This window comes from Cryptomeria japonica, chromosome 1, assembly GCF_030272615.1.
Source record: "Cryptomeria japonica chromosome 1, Sugi_1.0, whole genome shotgun sequence".
Taxonomy (NCBI): domain Eukaryota; kingdom Viridiplantae; phylum Streptophyta; class Pinopsida; order Cupressales; family Cupressaceae; genus Cryptomeria; species Cryptomeria japonica.
Window position 1 is genome coordinate 100,563,436 of NC_081405.1, and position 12,350 is coordinate 100,575,785.

At 30.9% G+C, this 12,350-nt stretch overlaps 1 long non-coding RNA gene across 1 annotated transcript; it reads right to left on the bottom strand.

Moving 5' to 3' along the window:
- Window positions 1-2,090: 2,090 nt before the first annotated feature.
- On the bottom strand, window positions 2,091-3,235 carry LOC131041992 (uncharacterized). The gene is made up of 2 exons (XR_009105102.2): window positions 3,095-3,235; window positions 2,091-2,328 (listed from the first exon to the last, which is right to left on the bottom strand). It is a non-coding gene; the product is annotated as an uncharacterized LOC131041992 (long non-coding RNA).
- Window positions 3,236-12,350: the final 9,115 nt, after the last annotated feature.

Genomic DNA, 12,350 nt, shown 5'->3' on the forward strand with positions numbered 1-12,350 from the left:
CTCGCAAAGGCACTTCTCAACATAAAAAAATTCTTAGAAAATAGGTATCAATACATGCAAATATATTTCACAAGTCAACAAGAACAAATGATTGTTCTATGTGAGAACAAAATGTCCTACAACCAAATTGTGGGTGCAACATCCTAATCATTAGAAATCTTAAAGGATCTCTCTATTGGGATTAAGGTGTCTCAATCTTAGAGTCCAAACATGCTTATTTAATAATATATTTTATTTTCACCTACTTTGGAAGCCCTAAAATTAGGAGACTAGTCTCATAGGTTGCTATGTTGAGACTATGATGAATTTCTATTATGACTATGACAGTTACTAGTTTGGTGGAAGAGTCATGGAGAGTAATTATTTGACAATTGATATTTTATAGTGGAGTTCTCTTTCAACAAGTGGTGTGAGATAGGTGTTGCATATGGCAAGGTGACTATTATTGTTATGCATTGTTGCATTGAAAGTTTCTATGTGCAACGTGTCATGAGTTTAGCAAGTTGTTCTTCTTGACACCACATACCTCTTTGGTGTTGGAGTTGGTTTTGGAAACTATGAGTGCTTTTTGCTTGTGTTGAGCCCTATAAATATGTGGATATACATGGGAAAACCCTTATAGGAAAAAAAAAAACCACACTTCAAAAGTGTTGTAGTTTGGTTTGTTTAAATCTAGCTTTGTACACGTGTTTATCTAATCTACAATAGTTTAAGAGTTTGTAAGAAATTTTCTATATCTTCTCTCGTATTAGATTTAGCATTTGGAAGCATTATTTTAGACTTTGGCTTCTTTTCACTCTCATAAGCTCATGATGATTGTTTCAACACTATATTTTTGTTTCTAGTTAATTGTTATAATGTATGATCAATCAAAGATTTCAAAATGGACAACATCATATACCATATAGTATATTTTTTTCTTTAAATTATTTGATTTATCTTTATCTTGATTCACTAATTCTAAATTTGATTTAATCAAAATTTAAATTCAAATCATCTTAATATAAAATACAATTATTTCCCTATAATAGTTTATTATATTTAAATTTGAAAGTAGCTCAAATCCATTGAAATTGCTATATATTAACAATAAACTTTATTAAAAGGAACCTTGAACTTTATTATTAAGAACCTTACTTCATTAATATGTCAATGTAATATTACCTATAAATTTAGGTGATCACCATTGTCTTGTTTTCAAAAAAGCATATTTTCATTTTGAGCTAAAAATATATATAGATAAATATAATAAAGATAAAAAAAATATTTTAAATTAAAATTAAAAAGATTTATATATTAAAGAAAATCATTACAAATTTAATATTAATATAGCTTATTTCTAATGAAGGTGTTTATATTATCTTTTAAATTTTAAAAATATAAAAAATATAAACATTTATTTTTAAACTATAAAAATGTGTCTTAGATAATTCTTTTATTGTGAATGGTGATATAGGGCACATTCCCACATTTAAAATATATATGAAATGTATTTAATTTAAAGTTACAGAAAATAAAAAAAAAAAAAAAAATAATACAAATGAAATTTCAATTTTTTGCCATCTATTATTATCATGCTTGGAACATGAATTTAATTTTCATGTTTTTGATTAGGTAAGCAAGATTTTAAATTGCCATCTATTACTATCATACCAAACAAAAGGAAAGAGATGGAAACACAACCAAACACCAAAAATGTAGGTAGAACAGAAGGGAAAGAGAACCAGAAGGAAATAGATCTAAACACAGCCAAACACCAAAAATGTAGGAAGAACAACTATAAAACTTCCAACAGACAAAATATTACAAAACCTTACAAAATCAGCAAATTTAAGAAAAGAAATGAAAACACAGCCAAACACAAAAAATGTAGAAAAAATAACTATAAAACTTCAAGAGACAAAATATTTAAACAAAATATTACAAAACCTTACAAAAATGGTAACTGAATAGAATATGTGGCAATAAATACATGCACACACAATCACCTTTATTATGACAGTATATTCCATATAGACAAGATGTGTTGTGTGACAGACTGGCTTGAATAAATCAACAAACATGACCAAAGTTATTCATACAACATGAAATTAGAGCTGAAGAGATTTATTGAAGTCAATCTGGATTCGTACTATGCACAACAGTAAAATAACATGAATCTTAATCGACTGATTTTACAGAACAGGCCTCCCAAGGCCTTCTCTTCAACAAGGAATTTTGATGATGAACCAATCTACTATATAAGCAGGAGTTTTGATTAACTCCAACCCAAATTCTATAATGAATTTAACACAGACACAACAGGGACATGGCACACTCAGAAGAATCCTGCAATAACACAAAAAAACAACATAAGCAAATAGTAAAAATTCCATGAGAATACATATATGCAGCATAAATTGAGCCTGGTAATTTTATTTGCAAAATTGCAGTATACCCCATATGTAGTAATGCACAAAATCTATTGGAAATAAATCATTGTTACAAAGACTTCAACCCATCTCTTTATTCAAAAATAATAATAAAATGAATCACTGTTTCGGTCGTGCTTAGTTTCAGGTGTTAATTGTGTGTTTTTCTTTCTTTAATTTTTTGGATCAAATTCTATGATCTATCATCAGGAAGAAGAGAGAAAGACACACAAATAGAATTGCTCTCTTCTTCCTGATGATGATCATAGAGTTTGATCTGAAATATGGAGGAAATAAATACACCGTCAACACCAAAAGCTCAGCACAATAACATCATGGACAGTGGAAATCATATATGACTACAATGTCCATGTCTTCATACTAACAAGAGAACTCATGTCTTAGCTCACAGAATGCACTATAATCAGATTTTTCTACTCTCTAACTAATTTTTTCATCCTGATGATGGATCATGTAATATAATCTGAAATATTGATAATACAAAAGTATCACACAATTTAAACCAGAAATAAAAAAATCTAACATGAAAGACTGTAGAAATTACACTACTCTGATCAATAAAATATTGTAAAAAAACATGTAAAAAAACCAGAATTTCATTTTGAGAAACCTTCTAGACATAAAAAAGAAAAAAGAAAAAAGAAAAAAATGGAGATACAAACCCAAGCATCCATATTATGACACCCACAAGTGAAATCACCAATGCAGTCAAAGCAAAAGGGAGAGACAGTAGAAATCCAAATGGCTTGCATTTACACTTAGAATAACACATGTTGCAGAAGCTAAGAAATTCTCACTGCTAATAAAATCTCTACATCTGCACTCATTTAAAGGCCAGTCTCCTGAATACAGACAACACCAATTAAACCCGAATCCAAGTGGCAAGTAATATCATATCAGATCAGACAAGAATAGGTACAACAAGGTACAATAAGCAGAAAGTTTGCTGAGTAGAAGTAAAGATAAGTAGTACTATAAAATTCCCATTCAATTCACATGCAGTGCATTTAAAAGAAAGCAGGACATTTAATACAGAGAGTAGGTGTGACAAGCCAACTGAAACAAAGCTCAAACAGTAGGTGACAGGTTCAGATGTAGGCCTGCAAGAAAGGTGTAGTAAGTAACCTAGAAATGTATCCAACAAGCAAGCATAATGCAACTGTGCATACGCTGCCAGTTTTGTACATGATGGAAGAAGGAAAAGGAAAGAGCTTTCCATCAACTCAGCTGAACATTTGGCTAAGAAATAAATGCATGGCATACCTAGCATTCATTGCATGTTGTTAAGATACATAACTGTCAGATAAACAAAGGTTTTTCCAACAATAGATGTACATGCACTTCTCTCCCTGAAGGAAAGATAACCGTTGCTTTGGTTAAAAGAAAGCAGTCATATTTTACTGAACCAGAGCAGAGTATTTTCCAACATTGGGTATATCTGCACACACTTTTCCTGCGAAAGAGAGGACTGCAGCTTTGGTGTAACAAAATCATTCGTGGACGTTATCCATCCATTCATTCATTCATATTCTTTTATGATTGTGATGACCTCATTGAGATGATAGAAAGCTTTAAAAAAATTATAACACAATTTAATTTTTAAATTATAATAAATAACATATGAAAAATTTGAATCATTGAAAATCATCAAATTTGAAAACTTTATAAGATCATGTTGCAATATTTAGCCGATAGTAAAATATATTTTTAATAGCTAAAAGTTTTTATTTATTAAATTGGTGTGGATCTGAACTTTAAAATGTAAATAGAATAATTTGAGTAATTTAATATTCCCCGACGTCTTTTACATAGATTTATTTCAAATAATGTTTCAATTAAAAAACTTAAAAAGATATTTGTTAAATCTTCAATTTATAAATTTGATTTTAAGCCTTCAGACATTCAAAATGCTCGTTTTACTTACATCATTAGAGATCAGCACTTACTCTTAACACAAACAAACATCCATAAAAACATTAAAAGATAGAAGAATTTGACATACAATTAATTGGGACAACATTGGTACACAGGTACACAATGCCTATTTTTAAAAGATGAAAATGAAAGCTACCCATAAAGAAAAATGTGCTCAGAAAATATTTCGAGATTAAATCTTACCTCTCCATTTTATCTCACCTCTCCATTTTATGTAGATAATACTATCATAGGTGGACACTAATTCATATCAAGTGTTCCCAGACATATTTGTTAAAGATTACATACTTTAACACAAATTTAACATTAATAAGTACAATTTGTACACTCAGAATACAATGAATATATGATTAGCTATATCTTACGAGTGTCTTTTATAAATTTATTAAGATCAACAATATGAAATATTTTCAATTCATCTTTGAAATGTCTGAATTCATTTGCATTTATGTTTAATAAGTAAAAGGTTATGTTATTTTAATTTCAAAAAATTATCACACCAATTAATTTTTTTTTTAAAATTTCATCCTATCTTTAAAATAGAATAAATTTGAAATAACTAATTTTGTACCCAACTCTATGAACACAGTGATTCATATCTTATATTACATACAAACATTCTATATTATTCATTGTTCTAAATATATTTACACTCGACCCTATTTAAAACTCCAAAAAAATTAGCATATATTACTATTTGCATAATCCTTGAACCTGCACCCAAAGTGGATGCAATGGGTAGGCTGATATTAAAATATACTTTAAATAGTATATTGGCAAGTACAAATTACAAGAATGTGAGAAATTTGTTCAGAATAGACAATCATTTATAATATTAAATTTTTTTATTTAACTTTATTAAAAACTAATATGATTTTTAAAATTATATGAAGATTATCATTATTAAAGGAATGTCGATATATTGAATTAGTTGAAAAATTTGCATTTTTCATATACTAATTTAATGTTATTTATTCACTCTATTTATTTATCTAATAATCTAATTTTTAATCTTATGATTACATGTAAATAAGAACTATTTACAACTGATAACAATTTTATTTTAAATACTAAATATCTTAAATTATAAGAAAAATTGAACTCCTTGATATAACATTATTTTATTAAAATTCTTTAACTTATAAAAAAAATAAAACTCTTTTTATTGTGTTAGACACTATAATACTTTTAAGAACTTGACCTAAACCCTATTTTTCCATTTTTGAAATATAATTTTGTAATACAGTCCATGGCACAACAAAACTTTTTTTTTTTGCTAATGCAATATCTGTCCTGCAATTACACAACATCTTCCCAAAAGGCACAATCCCCAAATCCTTCTTGTTGTAATGGTGTGGAAACTTGGTAACTATTCTGTATATTTCTTGCTCATTAAACAAGTGTGTTAATGTGAATTACTGTAGCAACATGATTAATGGACTGCATGACCGCCTCATAGAATTTCATGCAAATATACATAATGCAACCAATAAGGCCATATCTTCTACTGATTCTTTTGTTCAAGGAATATATATGCGTGTGTGTTGGTGGGGTGGACGAGATGTGGATTTCATAAAAAAGACAGGAATGATCGCAGAAGTTTTATGAGCAGCGCGAGGGTAGATATCAGGTGCTTGTTTCAGCAGCCCCCAACAAAAGTTCCTTGCCTTTATTTGCATTTTGTTCAACTGGTAAGGGTTGGACGGTGGTCTTTCATTCCTCATAGATGAAGGATGGATGATAGGACTAAAGAGTTGTATCTGTTACTGGTAGCATGCACACCCTATCTATCTTTCAGTGCTATTAACAGAGGACTTGTCTCATGATATCGAAAATGTCAAATCTGTCGCTCTCCAGGCAACTCTTCCACTACCAACGGTTTCATTCTCACATAGAAGACCATCCTTTTCACAGTGCACACCACTTAACAAAAACAAAGTTGACGTGCAGTATAAACATTGAATCCGGCACGGCTTATCTAAATTTCCCGGTAGAATTATATAATTACCGTCAATGCAAAGTAAACTTGACGAAGCGTGAGACACTTCCGGTGGGTTATGCCCACGTTAAAATAGTCTATCCGCTAATCATCAAGATAGTAGAAAGCTAGAAGAAAAAGTCAAAGTGGTGGTATGGTCAAGAACAATTTGGGAGAAAAAGAGAATACTAAGTCAAACATCTCACATATGAACATCAACAAAAGTTTTACATAAGCTTTACATAGAAGGCGATATAAAAAGCAAAGAAAAATGCTAATAACCCAACTAAGAACTAGCACCCACGAGAATGGGCTTGTTTGTTTTCTTTGCACGTCTGGATCCGTAGAAACATAATGGCATTACATCATGGATTGGTCTGCTTATGAAGACATTCAAGCAAATATAAGGATATCCTAGAAACTTGATTAGCAAGGATAAAGACCCACGTTTGCTTCCTGATTTTGTTGGCTGATAGTTCTTTTGTGATCATTGTTTTGTCATCAATTCTAAGTCCCATAAACTGCTTGATCTGATAGTCACTAAAAATCTGATTCATTCATTTATTCATTCAATCTAATCTTCAAATTATAATAAAAATATTATAAATTATTAAAATTTGATATTTTTTTAAAACATTCAAATTTGAATGAATTAGAAAAAAACATACACCTATAAGATAAGCTAATAATAAAAAACCCTAAAAAGGAATCTAGGGTAAGTTTGATCCATTTTTAGATATTTCAGCGACCACACAAGAAATGTAATCTCATTGCAATCCCCTTTGGATTGGTTGTATTTGGAGCCCTTTGATTTTATTTTATTTTGGTCTATTTCAATTATCTATTTTTATGAGCAATACTTCTTGATGCCAAAGATAACAAATATCTTATAAATTATTTAAGATTTAGAAAACTACCCATTTTTACAAATAAGATTGAGAAGTGAGAGCATGCATTAGTGAAAGAACAATGAGTTGGAGATGAGGATGTAGATGAAGAACAATGTTTAAATTCAAAGTTTTTAGATGAAGAATGCAAAGAACCTCTTAATACATTGTAGGTCCATAAAGGTAACAAAAAATAGTTGACAGGCTTAGCCCACTAGATTTTGAGTATTTGTTTTATCTTGTATTGACAATAATCCTAGATATGTGAAAGAAAATCTTCCTTCAAAGGAGCATGAGTCTTTGGATATAGGCCATGTAAGATGAGATGATGGCTTGAATAGATGCGAATTTTGGCATCTAGTTGACCTATTTAAGGGAAAGACATCATTGGTTGCAAGTGGATATTTACAAAGAAGTTTGAAATAGATGGATAGTTAGAAAAGTATAAGGTAAGGCTAGTGGAACAATAGTACTCCCAAGTGAAGAGAGTTGACTTTGATAAAAAAAAAATCTCATGTAAACCTAACTTTTACCAAATTTCTACTTAATATATTGTTGATTATGATCTAGAGGTAGAGAAAATGGATGTTAAAGCTATTTTCTTGCATGGGGATGTAAAAAAAAATAGTTTTATGGTAAATGGGAGAGAAAACTTGGTTTGTTGGTTGAAACAATCATCAACCTTAAATGTAGTATCGAAAGTTTGATATTTTTGCATTGGACCTTGGGTTTGTAAGAAGAAAATACAATTATCATATTTAGTTTAAATTAATTGAGAATCAGTTGCTAATCATTGTCCTATATATTGATGATATGTTTATAAAAAACAATAAAGGAAATGATTAAAGAGAGAAATTAGTTGTTTGGTGCCTTTGCCATGATGAATTTAGGGGCCATGAAGTACATTTTGTGAATGGAGATCAAAATAGATTGGGTTGAAGAAAGTTTTATCTTAACAAGAATAAATATGTTCAAACTATTTTGGAAAGGTTCACGATGCATTACTATAAGTCATTTAATATCCCTTTACATGTTAATGCCAAGTTATCATTGGATGAATGTTCGATGATATGCTTACTATTTTTATGTTAGTATCATAGGAAGCCTTACATATGCCATGGTTTGTACAAAGCCAAACATTGCCCAAGAAATGAGAGTTCTTGGTAGGTTTATGTTGAACCATAGTAGAGAACATTTTGTTTATGTGAAAAAACATGTTTAGATATTTGTGTGACACTTTTGATTGTTATATTTTCTATTAGAAGATGGATGATGTGAGATGATTGATTTGCAAAGATTTGTTGATTGAGATTGGGTTGGTGATTTACACAAAAATGCCAAAGCATTATAAGCCTATGGTGTCTTGAATTAATAGTTTGATACAAGAACTTGTTATGGTGCATAAAGTATTGCCATGTGTCCAACACATACATGGCTATTAGGAATTGTATAAGTACCAAAGCTTATCATCAGATCAATGTCCTAAGATACATAATGATTTTGATGTTCCTTATGCTAGTGCCATATGAAGCCTAATGTACACAATGGTTTGTACAAGGCCAACGATTGCTTGAGCAATGAGATTTCCTAGCAATTTTATGTTTAACTCTAGTAGAGAGCATTCGACTTATGTTAAAAATATTTTTAGATATTTGAAATGGACTTTTAATTATTGTATTTGCTATCATGGGATTGATGATATGGGTAAGATGATTGATGTATAGATATTTTTGATTCAAATTAGGCTAGTAATTTGGATAGTAGGAGGTCCATGAGTGGTTATGTGTGCTCTATTTAGAGAAGCTATCATTTGGATGAGTGAGTGGCAAATTACAATTGCATTGCCCACTACATAAGCAAATACATGGCTATAAGACATGCTATTGAAAAGATAGTGTGGTTGCATAGATTATGTTTAAGTATTGACTTTGAGTGTAAGCAAGTCATCATTGTATATGATAGTCAAAGTGCCTTATGTTTAGTGAAGAACCCAATATACCCTTCTCACATGAAATATATCGATCTTCAATATTACTCTATGTGCAAGATGGTTGAGGGTGGTGAGCCATGATACAAAAGGTTTATACTTTGATTAATGTTGTAAATTCTATTACTAAACTAGTGAGCATGGAGTTTAGTTGGTGTAGAGAGGCCATGAGCTTAGCCTTTTTAAAAGTTTCATTTATTTTTAGTTTCCAATGTCATGTAATGCAAATGTCAAGTGGGATAATGTTAGGACTAGGCGTGGCATTCAACTTGTAAGTTATAATCTTGTAATTGTAATTTGATTATGTTGATAAATAATATATATCTTCCAAACATCATGCAATGGGCTGAAGTTGGACACCCATGTAAGGGAGGATATTTATTTATTCTTTGAGATACTTAAGACATCATGCAAATAGTTTAATAGAGGTTACAAAGAATATTTGGCAAGGTAATCAATCTCATGGAGCACCTGAGATTGAGATCTTGGTCAAATTGATCCGAACAACCAAATCTATGATATCTAGATGTGTATGCAATGTAAGAGGAGTTACATACCAAGTTTGACTCCTCGTTTTGAATACCACTTGATGTTTTCTTGTTTCTAATATTTTAATATATAATGGAGATGAGATAGTGGAGATATACTTGTTTGTAGATACTCTTATGCAATCGCTCTATTGTATTATTTTTCTCCAGATTTTGAGAATAATACAAGTTCAAGTCTCCTTCGGGTGATACTTTTTCTTGTAAGAGTTTCTCCATGTATATCTTATGTAATGACTTGTATTTTATGCATTTTATAATTTGTAATATCACTTCTCCATTATTTCCTTGATATAAGTTTATTGAATTCATCACATTATAATCAAATTAAACTCTATACCATTCATTCTTCCATTGCATTGTTTACCCTATATTTCAACAAAGATGACATCGTGACAAAAAATCCATGAATTAGGTGTTGTGGTTTTCTAGAAGGTGTGTTGGATCTTATTAGAGATTTGGCAAAACTATAGGTTGATTGGTTGAAGCATGTTTGTGACAAATTTCTATTCATTTGCAAAGTGCATTGCATCACTATTAGAGCATGCATGACATTTGATAAATTGGAAATGGTTTTATGTTCTCTAGAGCATTTGGGAGGTATTTTAGTATATTATATACCCAAGAAAGATCCCCATAGTTGTGAACCATGAGAATATGTTGGGTGTTATTGTATCTATTTTGTTTGGTGAATTTTCTTGTATCAGTCACCCCTCATCGTGAAGCAATAGTCCTAATTACTTTGAGTTTGGAAAGTAGGTGTGGTTCCTAGATTTCTAGTTTCTACTTGGTGAACCACTTTGCTTGCTATGGGAGCTGGCCTTCCTTACCAACTTTGTATATAGTCATAAAGATCCCAGTGAACATGGTTTCCAAGATTGGATATGCTTTTGTGCTATAGATTAATCTTTAGCAAGAGGTGAGATGTGGAGTGTTGAGTATGAGCTAGCTACATGACACAATCTCCTTTGGTGCTGATGCAACAAATGATTTTTATGAATTCACTTCTAGAATTTGTTCTCTCTTACCACCTACTATTACAACCATGCTATGACAGTTTACACTATACATACACATATGACTATAGATATAGGGATGTTGAAGGAGTATTTTATAGACCTCAATTGGCACTATATTTCACAATATTTCTTCTCTAAAAGGATGAATATGCAAAGTAACTTTGGAGAGATAATTTTATACCTTGGGTGTTGTAGGAGTTAGCCTACCTTAATTTGTAGGATTGTGTGTGAGGCTTGTTAGTAGCTTCAATATTTTAATGGCTTCTAAAGATATTAGATTCTTCATATTGCCAACATCAATCATGCAGTTTAGAGGTTGCTCCATGACCCACATTTATGACCAAAAAGGTCAATTGGCTTCAAATTCCTTTGGCATTTGAGGGTTATTGCTTGTGAAATGTTAACATGAACATTAGGTTTTGCATTAGTGATCTCGTTTGAGGGACCAACATCAACATCTCCAACTTTCACCACTATGAGCACCTTATTTTAAGCATGAAACTCATTAGAATGACCATAGATTTCATGCTTGTCACACCATTTATTTGTTATAAATGATTTTGTTCTTGTTCAGAGTGTGTTTTCAAGTGTAGTCATTAATTCCAACTTGACCTTTTTCTTGAAATCAATCATTACTAGGTAGTAGTTGGCTTCCTCATTATGTTGGTTTTGATTAGCTTTAATCTATACTAGATCTTGTATGAAGGTCATTGTGACATTTGAGATTTTGTTTAAATCTGACTCAAATGAGCCCAACTTGGCATATGGATCATGAATGACATTGATACAAGCCTAGACAAACTAGTCATGCCCTCACTACAACCATGACCACTAACATGCACATCTTTGAGACAATATTTTGTTAAGCACACATATATGGTGAGAGGGGGGGAAGGGGTGGGTGAATCAGTATATGCCAATTTCAACTTTATTGAACATTAATTATCGTTAACAACTTCCTATGAATGAAACCAAATCAACATAGTAGCATTTAGTAATCCATCCTTACTAATAATGCAACTTATTAAACCACAAATACACATTCACACAAGAAAACACTAGATTTACGTGGAAATTTTGAAAGGAAAAAATCATGGTGAGAATAACTGCTTAGATCTACTGCCAAATCCAATCTCGCAAGAAATGAGAATATAATAAGGAATTTATAATATGAAGTAGGCACCAACCTACCAAAGACACCAATCCCCTAATCCAGAATCTGAGCACCAACTCAATATGTGAGACACCAATCTCATCAAAATACAATAAATATGAAATACAATCCTTGAGGGTTGAATACTCAACTTCTTTTGATCTGATCAACTTCAAAATTTCCTCACATTGTGCATATGATCTTCAAGTGAAATTGCACTTAACGATTGAGATACTACTCACACAACATTAACTGCATACTCACACTTCAGACACACCTTTTGAATATTCATCAAAATAAAACATTAGGAAAGAGCCTAGATGAACTATATATATGAATTACAATGATAATTACTTCCATATATCGGCCTAGAACAAGAGTATTGGATCTACAAGTCAGCCACAAGAAGAAGCC